The sequence below is a fragment of the Procambarus clarkii genome, unplaced genomic scaffold, assembly GCF_040958095.1.
Source record: "Procambarus clarkii isolate CNS0578487 unplaced genomic scaffold, FALCON_Pclarkii_2.0 HiC_scaffold_348, whole genome shotgun sequence".
NCBI classification, from domain to species: Eukaryota; Metazoa; Arthropoda; class Malacostraca; order Decapoda; family Cambaridae; genus Procambarus; species Procambarus clarkii.
The window spans coordinates 68,652-83,223 of record NW_027189381.1 but is presented as its reverse complement, the minus strand read 5'-3'; the positions used below and the strand labels follow the sequence as shown (position 1 = coordinate 83,223).

Below are 14,572 nucleotides of genomic sequence, written 5' to 3'. Positions count from 1 at the left end.
ACTGCGAATACGTGCAGAGAGCTTGAATTTTGCTCCAAAATATGGCTCAAGCCTCGAAAGTGGGATGTTTGGGATATTTTGAAAACTGCAGGGGAGTTTGTGGAAAATGTGACTCACTGCTGCTTTCAGTACTTGTAATATGTTGTGTATAAAAAGTCGTAATTTCAAACTGCGAATATGTGCAGAGAGCCAGAATTTGGCGCCAAAATATGGCTCAGGCGTCGAAATTGGGATATTTGGGATATTTTGAAAACTGCAGGGGAGTTTGTGCAAAATGTGACTAAATGCTGCTTTCAGTTCTTGGCATATGTTGGGTATAAAAAGTCGTAATTTCAAACTGCGAATACGTGCATAGAGCCAGAATTTGGCTCTAAAATATTGCTCAGTCCTCGAAATTGGGATGTTTGGGATCTTTTGAAAACTGCAGGGGGGGTTTGGGACAAATTTGACCAAACGCCGCTTTCAGTACTTGGAATATGTTGGGTATAAAAAAGTCGTAATTTCAAACTGCGAATACGAGCAGAGAGCCAGAATTTGGCTCCAAAATATGGTTCAGGCCTCGAAATTGGGATGTTTGGGATATTTTGAAAACTGCAGGGGGGATTGAGACAAATGTGACCAAACGCCGCTTTCAGTCCCTGGCATATGTAGGGTATAAAATAGTGGTAATTTCAATCTGAGAATACGTGCAGAGAGCCAGAATTTGGCTCCAAAATGTGGCTCAGGTGTCGAAATTGGGATATTTGGGATATTTCGAAAACTGCAAGGGAGTTTGTGCAAAACGTGACTCACTGCCTCTTTCAGGACTTGGCATATGTTTGAATAAAGTCGTAATTTCAAACTGCGAATACGTGCAGAGAGCCAGAATTTGGCTCCAAAATATGGCTCAGGCGTCGAAATTGGGATGTTTGAGATATTTTGAAAACTGCAGTGAGGTTTTGGGACAAATATGACCAAACGTCGCTTTCAGGACTTGGCATATGTTGCGTATAAAATGTCGTAATTTCTAACCGCGAATACGTGCATAGAGCCAGAATTTGGCTCCATAATATTGCTCAGGCCTCGAAATTGGGATATTTGGGATATTTTGAAAACTGCAGTGCTGTTTGTGCGAAATGTGACTCACTGCCGCTTTCAGGACACGGCATATGTTGGGTATAAAATCTCGTAATTTCAAACCGCGAATACGTGCATAGAGCTAGAATTTGGCTCCAAAATGTGGCTCAGGCCTCGAAATTGCGATATTTAGGATATTTCGAAAACTGCAGGGGAGTTTGTGCAAAATGTGACTCACTGCCGCTTTCAGGACTTGGCATTTGTTGGGTATAAAAAGTCGTAATTTCAAACTGGGAATACGTGCATAGAGCCAGAATTTGGCTCCAAAATTTTGCTCAGTCCTCGAAATTGGGATGTTTGGAATATTTTGAAAACTGCAGGGGGGTTTGGGACATATATGACCAAACGCCGCTTTCAGAACTTGGCATATGTTGGGTATAAAAAGTCGTAATTTCAAACTGCGAATACGTGCAGAGAGCTTGAATTTGGATCCAAAATATGGCTCAGGCGTCGAAATTAGGATATTTGGGATATTTCGAAAACTGCAGGGGAGTTTGTGCTAAATGTGATTCACTGCTGCTTTCAGGACTTGGCATATGTTGGGTATAAAAATCGTTATTTCAAACTGCGAATACGTGCAGAGAGCCAGAATTTGGCTCCAAAATATGGCTCAGGTGTCGAAATTGGGATATTTCGGAGATTTCGAAAACTGCAAGGGAACTTGTGCAAAACGTGACTCACTGCCTCTTTCAGGACTTGGCATATGTTTGAATAAAGTCGAAATTTCAAACTGCGAATACGTGCAGAGAGCCAGAATTTGGCTCCAAAATGTGGCTCAGGCCTCGATATTGTGTTGTTTGGGATATTTTGAAAACTGCAGGGAGGTTTGGGACAAATGTAACCAAATGCCGCATTCAGTACTTGGCATATGTTGGGTATAAAAAATTCGTAATTTCAAACTGCAAATACCTGCAGAGAGCCAGAATTTGGCTCCAAAATATGGCTCAGGCCTCGAAATTGCAATATTTAGGATATTTCGAAAACTGCAGGGGAGTTTGTGCAAAATGTGACTCACTGCCGCTTTCAGGACTTGGCATATGTTGGGAATAAAAATCGTTATTTCAAACTGCGAATACGTGCAGAGAGCCAGAATTTGGCTCCAAAATATGGATCAGGCCTCAAAATTGGGATATTTGGGATATTTCGAAAACTGCAGGGGAGTTTGTGCGAAATGTGACTCACTGCCGCTTTTAGGACTTGGCATATGTTATGTATAAAAGTCGTAATTTCAAACTGCGAATACGTGCACAGAGCCAGAATTTGGCTCCAAAATATTGCTCAGTCCTCGAAATTGGGATGTTTGGGATATTTTGAAAACTGCAGGAGGGTTTGGGACAAATATGACCAAACGCCGCTTTCAGAACTTGGCAAATGTTGTGTATAAAAAGTCGTAATTTCAAACTGCGAAAACGTGCAGAGAGCTTGAATTTTGCTCCAAAATATGGCTCAAGCCTCGAAAGTAGGATCTTTGGAGTATTTTGAAAACTGCAGGGGAGTTTGTGCAAAATGTGACTCACTGCTGCTTTCAGTTCTTGGCATATGTTGGGTATAAAAATTCGTAATTTCAAACTGCGAATACGAGCAGAGAGCCAGAATTTGGCTCCAAAATATGGTTCAGGCCTCGAAATTGGGATGTTTGGGATATTTTGAAAACTGCAGGGGGGATTGAGACAAATGTGACCAAACGCCGCTTTCAGTCCCTGGCATATGTAGGGTATAAAATAGTGGTAATTTCAATCTGAGAATACGTGCAGAGAGCCAGAATTTGGCTCCAAAATATGGCTCAGGTGTCGAAATTGGAAATTTGGGATATTTCGAAAACTGCAAGGGAGTTTGTGCAAAACGTGACTCACTGCCTCTTTCAGGACTTGGCATATGTTTGAATAAAGTCGTAATTTCAAACTGCGAATACGTGCAGAGAGCCAGAATTTGGCCCCAAAATATGGCTCAGGCGTCGAAATTAGGATGTTTGAGATATTTTGAAAACTGCAGTGAGGTTTTGGGACAAATATGACCAAACGTCGCTTTCAGTACTTGGCATATGTTGGGTATATAAAGTCATAATTTCAAACTGAGAATACGTGCAGAGAGCCAGAATTTGGCTCCAACTTATGGATCAGGCCTCAAAATTGGGATATTTGGGATATTTTGTAAACTGCAGGGGAGTTTGTGTGAAATGTGACACACTGCCACTTTCAGGACTTGGCATATGTTGCGTATAAAATGTCGTAATTTCAAACCGCGAATACGTGCATAGAGCCAGAATTTGGCTCCATAATATTGCTCAGGCCTCGAAATTGGGATATTTGGGATATTTTGAAAACTGCAGTGCTGTTTGTGCGAAATGTGACTCACTGCCGCTTTCAGGACACGGCATATGTTGGGTATAAAATCTCGTAATTTCAAACCGCGAATACGTGCATAGAGCTAGAATTTGGCTCCAACATGTGGCTCAGGCCTCGATATTGTGTTGTTTGGGATATTTTGAAAACTGCAGGGAGGTTTGGGACAAATGTAACCAAACGTCGCATTCAGTACTTGGCATATGTTGGTTATAAAAAATTCGTAATTTCAAACTGCGAATACCTGCAGAGAGCCAGAATTTGGCTCCAAAATATGGCTCAGGCCTCGAAATTGCGATATTTAGGATATTTCGAAAACTGCAGGGGAGTTTGTGCAAAATGTGACTCACTGCCGCTTTCAGGACTTGGCATTTGTTGGGTATAAAAAGTCGTAATTTCAAACTGGGAATACGTGCATAGAGCCAGAATTTGGCTCCAAAATTTTGCTCAGTCCTCGAAATTGGGATGTTTGGGATATTTTGAAAACTGCAGGGGGGTTTGGGACATATATGACCAAACGCCGCTTTCAGAACTTGGCATATGTTGGGTATAAAAAGTCGTAACTTCAAACTGCGAATACGTGCAGAGAGCTTGAATTTGGATCCAAAATATGGCTCAGGCGTCGAAATTAGGATATTTGGGATATTTCGAAAACTGCAGGGGAGTTTGTGCTAAATGTGATTCACTGCTGCTTTCAGGACTTGGCATATGTTGGGTATAAAAATCGTTATTTCAAACTGCGAATACGTGCAGAGAGCCAGAATTTGGCTCCAAAATATGGCTCAGGTGTCGAAATTGGGATATTTCGGATATTTCGAAAACTGCAAGGGAACTTGTGCAAAACGTGACTCACTGCCTCTTTCAGGACTTGGCATATGTTTGAATAAAGTCGAAATTTCAAACTGCGAATACGTGCAGAGAGCCAGAATTTAGCTCCAAAATGTGGCTCAGGCTTCGATATTGTGTTGTTAGGGATATTTTGAAAACTGCAGGGAGGTTTGGGACAAATGTAACCAAATGCCGCATTCAGTACTTGGCATATGTTGGGTATAAAAAATTCGTAATTTCAAACTGCAAATACCTGCAGAGAGCCAGAATTTGGCTCCAAAATATGGCTCAGGCCTCGAAATTGCAATATTTAGGATATTTCGAAAACTGCAGGGGAGTTTGTGCAAAATGTGACTCACTGCCGCTATCAGGACTTGGCATATGTTGGGTATAAAAATCGTTATTTCAAACTGCGAATACGTGCAGAGAGCCAGAATTTGGCTCCAAAATATGGCTCAGGTGTCGAAATTGGGATATTTCGGATATTTCGAAAACTGCAAGGGAACTTGTGCAAAATGTGACTCACTGCCGCTTTCAAGACTTGGCATATGTTGGGTATAAAAAGTCGTAATTTCTAACTACGAATACGTGCAGAGAGCCAGAATTTGGCTCCAAAATATGGCTCAGGCGCCGAAATTGGGATGTTTTGGATATTTTGAAAACTGCAGTGAGGTTTGGGACAAATATGACCAAACGTCGCTTTCAGTACTTGGTATATGTTGGGTATAAAAAGTCGTAATTTCACACAGCGAATACGTGCAGAGAGCTTGAATTTTGCTCCAAAATATGACTCAAGCCTCGAAAGTGGGATGTTTGGGATATTTTGAAAACTGCAGGGGAGTTTGTGCAAAATGTGACTCACTGCTGCTTTCAGTTCTTGGCATATGTTGGGTATAAAAAGTCGTAATTTCATACTGCGAATACGTGCATAGAGCCAGAATTTGGCTCCAAAATATTGCTCAGTCCTCGAAATTGGGATGTTTTGGATCTTTTGAAAACTGCAGGGGGGGTTTGGGACAAATTTGACCAAACGCCGCTATCAGTACTTGGTATATGTTGGGTATAAAAAATTCGTAATTTCAAACTGCGAATACGTGCAGAGAGCCAGAATTTGGCTCCAAAATATGGCTCAGGTGTCGAAATTGGAAATTTGGGATATTTCGAAAACTGCAAGGGAGTTTGTGCAAAACGTGACTCACTGCCTCTTTCAGGACTTGGCATATGTTTGAATAAAGTCGTAATTTCAAACTGCGAATACGTGCAGAGAGCCAGAATTTGGCCCCAAAATATGGCTCAGGCGTCGAAATTAGGATGTTTGAGATATTTTGAAAACTGCAGTGAGGTTTTGGGACAAATATGACCAAACGTCGCTTTCAGTACTTGGCATATGTTGGGTATATAAAGTCATAATTTCAAACTGAGAATACGTGCAGAGAGCCAGAATTTGGCTCCAACTTATGGATCAGGCCTCAAAATTGGGATATTTGGGATATTTTGTAAACTGCAGGGGAGTTTGTGTGAAATGTGACACACTGCCACTTTCAGGACTTGGCATATGTTGCGTATAAAATGTCGTAATTTCAAACCGCGAATACGTGCATAGAGCCAGAATTTGGCTCCATAATATTGCTCAGGCCTCGAAATTGGGATATTTGGGATATTTTGAAAACTGCAGTGCTGTTTGTGCGAAATGTGACTCACTGCCGCTTTCAGGACACGGCATATGTTGGGTATAAAATCTCGTAATTTCAAACCGCGAATACGTGCATAGAGCTAGAATTTGGCTCCAACATGTGGCTCAGGCCTCGATATTGTGTTGTTTGGGATATTTTGAAAACTGCAGGGAGGTTTGGGACAAATGTAACCAAACGTCGCATTCAGTACTTGGCATATGTTGGTTATAAAAAATTCGTAATTTCAAACTGCGAATACCTGCAGAGAGCCAGAATTTGGCTCCAAAATATGGCTCAGGCCTCGAAATTGGGATGTTTTGGATCTTTTGAAAACTGCAGGGGGGGTTTGGGACAAATTAGACCAAACGCCGCTATCAGTACTTGGTATATGTTGGGTATAAAAAATTCGTAATTTCAAACTGCGAATACGTGCAGAGAGCCAGAATTTGGCTCCAAAATATGGATCAGGCCTCAAAATTGGGATATTTGGGATATTTCGAAAACTGCAGGGGAGTTTGTGCGAAATGTGACTCACTGCCGCTTTTAGGACTTGGCATATGTTATGTATAAAATGTCGTAATTTCAAACTGCGAATACGTGCATAGAGCCAGAATTTGGCTCCAAAATATTGCTCAGTCCTCGAAATTGGGATGTTTGGGATATTTTGAAAACTGCAGGAGGGTTTGGAACAAATATGACTAAACGCCGCTTTCAGAACTTGGCATATGTTTGGTATAAAAAGTCGTAATTTCAAACTGCGAAAACGTGCAGAGAGCTTGAATTTTGCTCCAAAATATGGCTCAAGCCTCGAAAGTGGGATCTTTGGGATATTTTGAAAACTGCAGGGGAGTTTGTGGAAAATGTGACTCACTGCTGCTTTCAGTACCTGTAATATGTTGTGTATAAAAAGTCGTAATTTCAAACTGCGAATACGTGCAGAGAGCTTTAATTTGGATCCAAAATATGGCTCAGGCGTCGAAATTAGGATATTTGGGATATTTCGAAAACTGCAGGGGAGTTTGTGCTAAATGTGATTCACTGCTGCTTTCAGGACTTGGCATATGTTGGGTATAAAAATCGATATTTCAAACTGCGAATACGTGCAGAGAGCCAGAATTTGGCTCCAAAATATGGCTCAGGTGTCGAAATTGGGATATTTCGGATATTTCGAAAACTGCAGGGGAAATTGTGCAAAATGTGACTCACTGCCGCTTTCAAGACTTGGCATATGTTGGGTATAAAAAGTCGTAATTTCAAACTACGAATACGTGCAGAGAGCCAAAATTTGGCTCCAAAATGTGGCTCAATCCTCGATATTGTGTTGTTTGGGATATTTTGAAAACTGCAGGGAGGTTTGGGACAAATGTAACCAAATGCCGCATTCAGTACTTGGCATATGTTGGGTATAAAAAATTCGTAATTTCAAACTGCAAATACCTGCAGAGAGCCAGAATTTGGCTCCAAAATATGGCTCGGGCCTCGAAATTGCAATATTTAGGATATTTCGAAAACTGCAGGGGAGTTTGTGCAAAATGTGACTCACTGCCGCTTTCAGGACTTGGTATATGTTGGGTATAAAAATCGTTATTTCAAACTGCGAATACGTGCAGAGAGCCAGAATTTGGCTCCAAAATATGGCTCAGGTGTCGAAATTGGGATATTTCAGATATTTCGAAAACTGCAAGGGAACTTGTGCAAAATGTGACTCACTGCCGCTTTCAAGACTTGGCTGACTTGGACTTGGCTTGGACAAGACTTGGTTGGGTATAAAAAGTCGTAATTTCAAACTACGAATACGTGCAGAGAGCCAGAATTTGGCTCCAAAATATGGCTCAGGCGCCGAAATTGGGATGTTTTGGATATTTTGAAAACTGCAGTGAGGTTTGGGACAAATATGACCAAACGTCGCTTTCAGTACTTGGCATATGTTGGGTATAAAAATTCGTAATTTCAAACTGCGAATATGTGCATAGAGCCAGAATTTGGCTCCAAAATTTTGCTCAGCCCTCGAAATTGGGATGTTTGGGATATTTTGAAAACTGCAGGGGGGGTTTGGGACAAATTTGACCAAACGCTGCTTTCAGTACTTAGTATATGTTGGGTATAAAAAGTCGTAATTTCACACTGCGAATACGTGCAGAGAGCTTGAATTTTGCTCCAAAATATGGCTCAAGCCTCGAAAGTGGGATGTTTGGGATATTTTGAAAACTGCAGGGGACTTTGTGGAAAATGTGACTCACAGCTACTTTCAGTACTTGTAATATGTTGTGTATAAAAAGTCGTAATTTCAAACTGCGAATATGTGCAGAGAGCCAGAATTTGGCGCCAAAATATGGCTCCGGCGTCGAAATTGGGATATTTGGGATATTTTGAAAACTGCAGGGGAGTTTGTGTGAAATGTGACTCACTGCCGCTTTCAGGACTTGGCATATGTTGCGTATAAAATGTCGTAATTTCAAACCGCGAATACGTGCATAGAGCCAGAATTTGGCTCCATAATATTGCTCAGGCCTCGAAATTGGGATATTTGGGATTTTTTGAAAACTGCAGTGCAGTTTGTGCGAAATGTGACTCACTGCCGCTTTCAGGACACGGCATATGTTGGGTATAAAATCTCGTAATTTCAAACCGCGAATACGGGCATAGAGCCAGAATTTGGCTCCAAAATGTGGCTCAGTCCTCGATATTGTGTTGTTTGGGATATTTTGAAAACTGCAGGGAGGTTTGGGACAAATGTAACCAAATGCCGCATTCAGTACTTGGCATATGTTGGGTATAAAAAATTCGTAATTTCAAACTGCAAATACCTGCAGAGAGCAAGAATTTGGCTCCAAAATATGGCTCAGGCATCGAAATTGCAATATTTAGGATATTTCGAAAACTGCAGGGGAGTTTGTGCAAAATGTGACTCACTGCCGCTTTCAGGACTTGGCATATGTTGTGTATAAAAAGTCGTAATTTCAAACTGCGAATATGTGCAGAGAGCCAGAATTTGGCGCCAAAATATGGCTCAGGCGTCGAAATTGGGATATTTGGGATATTTTGAAAACTGAAGGGGAGTTTGTGCAAAATGTGACTCACTGCTGCTTTCAGTTCTTGGAATATGTTGGGTATAAAAAGTCGTAATTTCAAACTGCGAATACGTGCATAGAGCCAGAATTTGGCTCCAAAATATTGCTCAGTCCTCGAAATTGGGATGTTTGCCGCTTTCAGTACCTGGCATATGTTGGGTATAAAAAAGTGGTAATTTCAAACTGCGAATACGTGCAGAGAGCTAGAATTTGGCTCCAAAATATGGATCAGGCCTCAAAATTGGGATATTTGGGATATTTCGAAAACTGCAGGGGAGTTTGTGCGAAATGTGTCTCACTGCTGCTATCAGTACTTGGCATATGTTGGGTATAAAAAGTCGTAATTTCAAACTGCGAATACGTGCCAGAATTTGGAGCCAGAATTTGGCTCCAAAATATGGCTCAGGCGTCGAAATTGGGATATTTGGGATATTTTGAAAACTGCAGGGGAGTTTGTGCTAAATGTGTCTCACTGCTGCTATCAGTACTTGGCATATGTTGGGTATAAAAAGTCGTAATTTCAAACTGCGAATACGTGCAGAGAGCCAGAATTTGGCTCCAAAATATGGCTCAGGCCACGAAATTAGGATGTTTGGGATATTTTGAAAACTGCAGGGAGGTTTGGGACAAATATGACCAAACGCCGCTTTCAGTACTTGGCATATGTTGGGTATAATAAAGTGATGTGGAAAGCATTGGGGATTTTTTTTATATTGCAGAATAGTGACTGGGGCTAGTGCGTGATGCTTTCCTACTAATCCAAACCCACTCAGATGCACCTGCTATATCTAGATCAACAACACTGCTGATCTATGATTCATCCAGTGTCTAATGTCACTTAGTGGAGAGATTTAGCAAGAGGTCAGCAGCAGATCAACTTTTTCTAAACACCATGTTGGCGATCACGGCAAACAATGAGGGTGAAAAAAAATTAATTTGCTGAGAGATTGCAATTCAGTAGAACTCCATTCACACTGACTGATGCCAAAATCTAGTACATCCATATCAGCCTGGATAGCTCCAGGGAGCCTCTGGCTCTCGCCAAGTAAATGATGTTTCATTACATTCATTTTTTGTTTTACCCTGTCTGTAAGACATTGTTTTCTACAGAAAAAATAATAACTATTTGGTATTTTTGAATATCATTCTCATAAATTTCTGCTCTGTTTAATTGAAGCCTTTTTATTTCAGCCATCCAACTATTATGAAGCCAAATGAGCTACGTAACAGCAATCCACGATTAGCAGAACTCACTGCCAAACAGGTAAATGGGAGGGATGAGGTTTGATGCAAATGACAGATAAGGACAAACTTTAAAAGGATTCAGTATAAGTAGACAAATAAACAAACAATTTAACAGGAGCATCTCTAAGCAGTAGCGTATATACTAAGCCTACAAACATCGGATTATGCCTAAACAGTAGGAGTGAGTGCTACCAAAGACACAAAGCCAGTGTTCTAAACACTTATATTCGTCGAGCCCTTACCCACTGTTCAGAATGGAGCAACGTGAGTAGGAAGTTTGAAAGTTAACTGAAGTGTTGGTGAACAATGGATATAGCAACAAAGAAATAAACGCGACATAAGATGACACCTGGACCAGGTACAATCCTGAGCCTAGAACAGAAACCACAACACCTCCAATAATATTATATTACAAATCGGATTTGGAAGGAAGGATTGGGCTACAGCAAGGATTGGGCTACAGGAAGGATTGGTCTACAGGAAGGATTGGGCTACAAGAAGGATTGGGCTACAGGAAAGATTGGGCTACAGGAAGGATTGAGCTATATCTCCAAATGTATATTTGCCAGATAATTTGGCACTAAAAACAAAACGCATATATTATTGTTTAGACTAAATCCGCTACTCATTACTTTCCTGAAGTTGTCGTATATACACTACAAAATCTGCGTGTAAATCACGACAATTAACACGTGATGAAAATGTGACAGTGTCAGACCACGAAGGAAGAATTGAAACAGGAATTTCCTTAAGTATTTTCGTAATTAATAATACATCTTCAGAAGGGTGTTTCAAGTCTTCCTTCGAGGTCTGACACTGTCACTACAGAACATGAATGTATTTACACGTTGCAACAATGAATAATGAGAACAATCATTATATGGATGGGGTAATAATAGGGGAGCATTAGCGCCTCTGGTGGTCACATGCTTAACTGTATTAGAGGTTGACAGTTTAGATATTATGGTGAAGTAAGGGTGAGTGGCGCGTCTGGGAATCCCACTTCTTAATGTGTGGCTCATTTGTCGACCAGCCCCCGCCTGGCAAGGGTCACGTTAATTACCAGTGAGCAAAAAATAAATGTGTTACAGATATCATTATTCAATCATAATATGGAAAGGATTGTTCGGGGTGTGTACTTCATGTTGTTATTCGTTTTTATTTCGTATATTATATGTATTTAGACAAAATATAGAGGTGACTGTCAGGTGGCAGCCATAGGTGTACCCGCTAGTTAAGTCATTAGTGCGCTTGTGGTGGCCTTAATAGCCATGCCAGTAGTTAGCCAGCAATCTTAAGGTTATCTTGAGATGATTTCGGGGCTTAGCGTCCCCCACGGCCCTGTCCTCGACCAGGCCTTCTTTTTCTTACACATCCCCCAGGAAGCAACCCATAGCAGCTGTCTAACTCCCAGGTACTTATTTACTGATAGGTAAACAGGGTCATCAGGGTGAAAGAAAGTGCCCATTTGTTTCAGCCTCCAACGGGGGATCGAACCCGGAACCTCAGGATTATGAATCCGAAGCACTGTCCACTCGGCTGCCATGCCCGTTAAAACAACCCAAAGAGAAATCTTCGACATATTTTGATGAAAATCTGAATGAAACGAAAAATGTTGGCCACAGATTGTGTGAAGATGGTGGAGGGGGGGGGGGGGGGATTGAGGGGGTGCAGGTTAATATGATGAGCATGATTCAGAATGATGGAAGGAGAAGGGCTCCTATGATGAATTGACCTAAGGGCCACCACCTACAGTGGCCTCGACGGGGACAAGACGGCGGCGCCTTGTCAAAGTTTAGCCTTCCTACCCCCCCCTTATTTTATTGAGGATTTGTCTTGTGTATATTGGGAACAAGAGGAATGACTCGGCATTTCAGACTTGAGTGGTTAAGCGGGTTCATTGGTTAATAATCCTTTGAGGGAAACAACACCCCTATTGTCTGTGTTACATTGTGGCTCATTGAGCTTGAAGCTGTTGTCCAGCCTGTCTGTGTCAAATATGACATTTTAGAGAAGTGGTCTGTATTAATGACCTCCAACTTGGTCAGTATTACAAAGGCCTCGGCTGTTATTTATTTATTTATATAACTACAAGTTATATTGGGTTACTGATCAACCCGTCCTCTTAAAACTAACGTCACTTTTGGCTGGTATGCGCGGCGCTATGGCCAAATTTGGACGTAATTTGAAATGAAATCGACTCACAAAAGTGACGCACTGTTCCGTTTTCTGTTTGAGTTGTCCGGCTTACTCGGCAAACTTAGAAGAGGATTCTTTCCATTAACATTTTTCATAACGTTTTGAAACTTTATGAGAATTTCCTGCCCACCTAACCTATCAGAGGACCCATAACTTATTGTTGTTGACAAAAAAAATCCCAAATTTATTTTCATTTTTTTTCATTTTCAAATTATGTCCATATTCGGCCATACGGGTAAACGGCCAAAGCGACGCTATTTTTAAGAGGACAGGTGACAAGGAGTACATAGCCCTATGTGTTAACATTCTTGTAAAGCAACTAGTACGCATAGGACTTCGGGCAGGTCCTTAATTTAACAGATAATATTAAGTAGGTAATTTCTAGGAAAATTTATAGGCTAATCTATCTAAATCTATAACAATTTAAACTTTTATAGTGTTAGTCCTTCAAAGATTCGAGGTAGTGACAGTTGAACAAGTTCTGGCATGATTGTTGTTGCTGTCTTGAACTTTATCCAAAGCGGAAAATCATTGATGTGTTTTTAAAGTGAGGTTTCCATATTAGGACACAGTAGGCCAGATGGGGCCACAAGAGACTCTTACAGTTCAATATTCAATGTTGTTCGTTTAACTATTCTTAAGGATTGTTTTCATATTAACTGTGAGTCCCAGATGTTTAATGGCTGGTACATCATAACTCCTAGGTAATATTTACTTAAATTTACCAGAGGGCCACCATTTCTCCATGGTGCCATCTACGGCAACAGGAAGCTGGCGGTTTGTCAAAAGTTCCCCTACGGTTCCTGAGGAGTTTGTCAATCTGTATTTTGAGCGCGCAAACTGCTGCATTATGACATTAGAGGTAGTTTCATAATATGTACACGGTGTCTTGTAGCTAAGCTAAAGGTGGCATATAATGTTCAGCAACAAGTCGCCCTAGATTGTTTAGTGTTAACGACTAGGGCGATGGAGTGGTTATAGCAGGATAGCAATTGTGCAGATAAATGGGGAAGATAATTGCAGATGAGGAGTCACAATAACGGGGGCTGAAATATGTTGACCAAACCACACACTAGAAAGTGAAGGGACGACTAGATAATTGTTTATCAAATAGATGGAAGATGTTAATTGTTTGCATCTTGTTTACTCTGCGATGTAAAATGAATTCACCTGTAAATGGTCATTTTTGACAATGTAATCACTAGGCTTCTAACGTTAGTTTAGTGCTCAGAGACCATATACTGTACTTAAGAGGTTTTAAACACGTTATTTATATAATTTAGGCCAATAGACAGCTATATAAATTAATAATACACAGTACTTTTATCTAAGGTTAGCTAAAGGTTTGTTTTAGTGGGAGACCCTAATAAGGTAATGTGTTTCTATGTAACTTTAAAAGAACATTGATGCTTAACCATAGCCTCATGAGTCGGAGACAAAAATGTATTCCGTTAGGCTATTGCAGTCTTATCAGTCTTGCCTACTCGCTATTGTTGATACAATCTGTAATTAATCTCTATTGCAATTTCACCTTTCCAGTGATTGGTTCCAGTGTTCTTGAAATTCATAATTGTATTTTCTTACTCGATTGTATTTGAAATAAACTGTTTATACTTACCCTGGTGCTACATAGTCTAACTGGTTTGGTGCATTCTTTTGATAATTACTTATACATGCCCTTAATATATGTAAAAAATATTTTTTCAGGAGTGTGGCACGTGTGGACAAGTATTGGATCAGAGGAGTCAAGGTAAAGTTAACAACTAGTTCTGGGGAGGAGCGGGTGGAAGTAGATGGACGTAGAAAACTTCACATTCTTGTTACACTAACACTGGTTTGTGCCTCGGAGAGGCTGCAGGATCCAGTAATTTCAGTAGAAATTCGGTTTCAACTCCTTTTGACCATGTCGTAGCTCAGTCGATTACGGCAGCGTCTGGGATGCTCTCGGATGCAGGTTTGAATCCTCGTCCCGGCCCTTGTGGATTTGTACACTCTTGTTAGCAGGCTGAGAGCTTTTCTTTCCCATAGATTTATTTATAGAAGAGTTAGCAATAAGTCGGCTTGGTTTATTAACGTATTGTTTTTAGGTCCCATTTAG

The 14,572-nt window shown here is 40.8% G+C and overlaps 1 long non-coding RNA gene across 1 annotated transcript in view; it reads left to right on the top strand.

Annotated features, from left to right (window-relative positions):
* The window catches only part of LOC138361403 (uncharacterized), an 82,571-nt gene extending 68,344 nt beyond the window's left edge, over positions 1-14,227 (top strand). Inside the window, exons 3-4 of the long non-coding RNA XR_011226956.1 lie at positions 10,222-10,294; positions 14,182-14,227. This is a non-coding gene — a long non-coding RNA (uncharacterized lncRNA). The remainder of the gene's footprint in view (positions 1-10,221; positions 10,295-14,181) is intronic.
* The last annotated feature ends 345 nt before the right edge of the window (positions 14,228-14,572 follow it).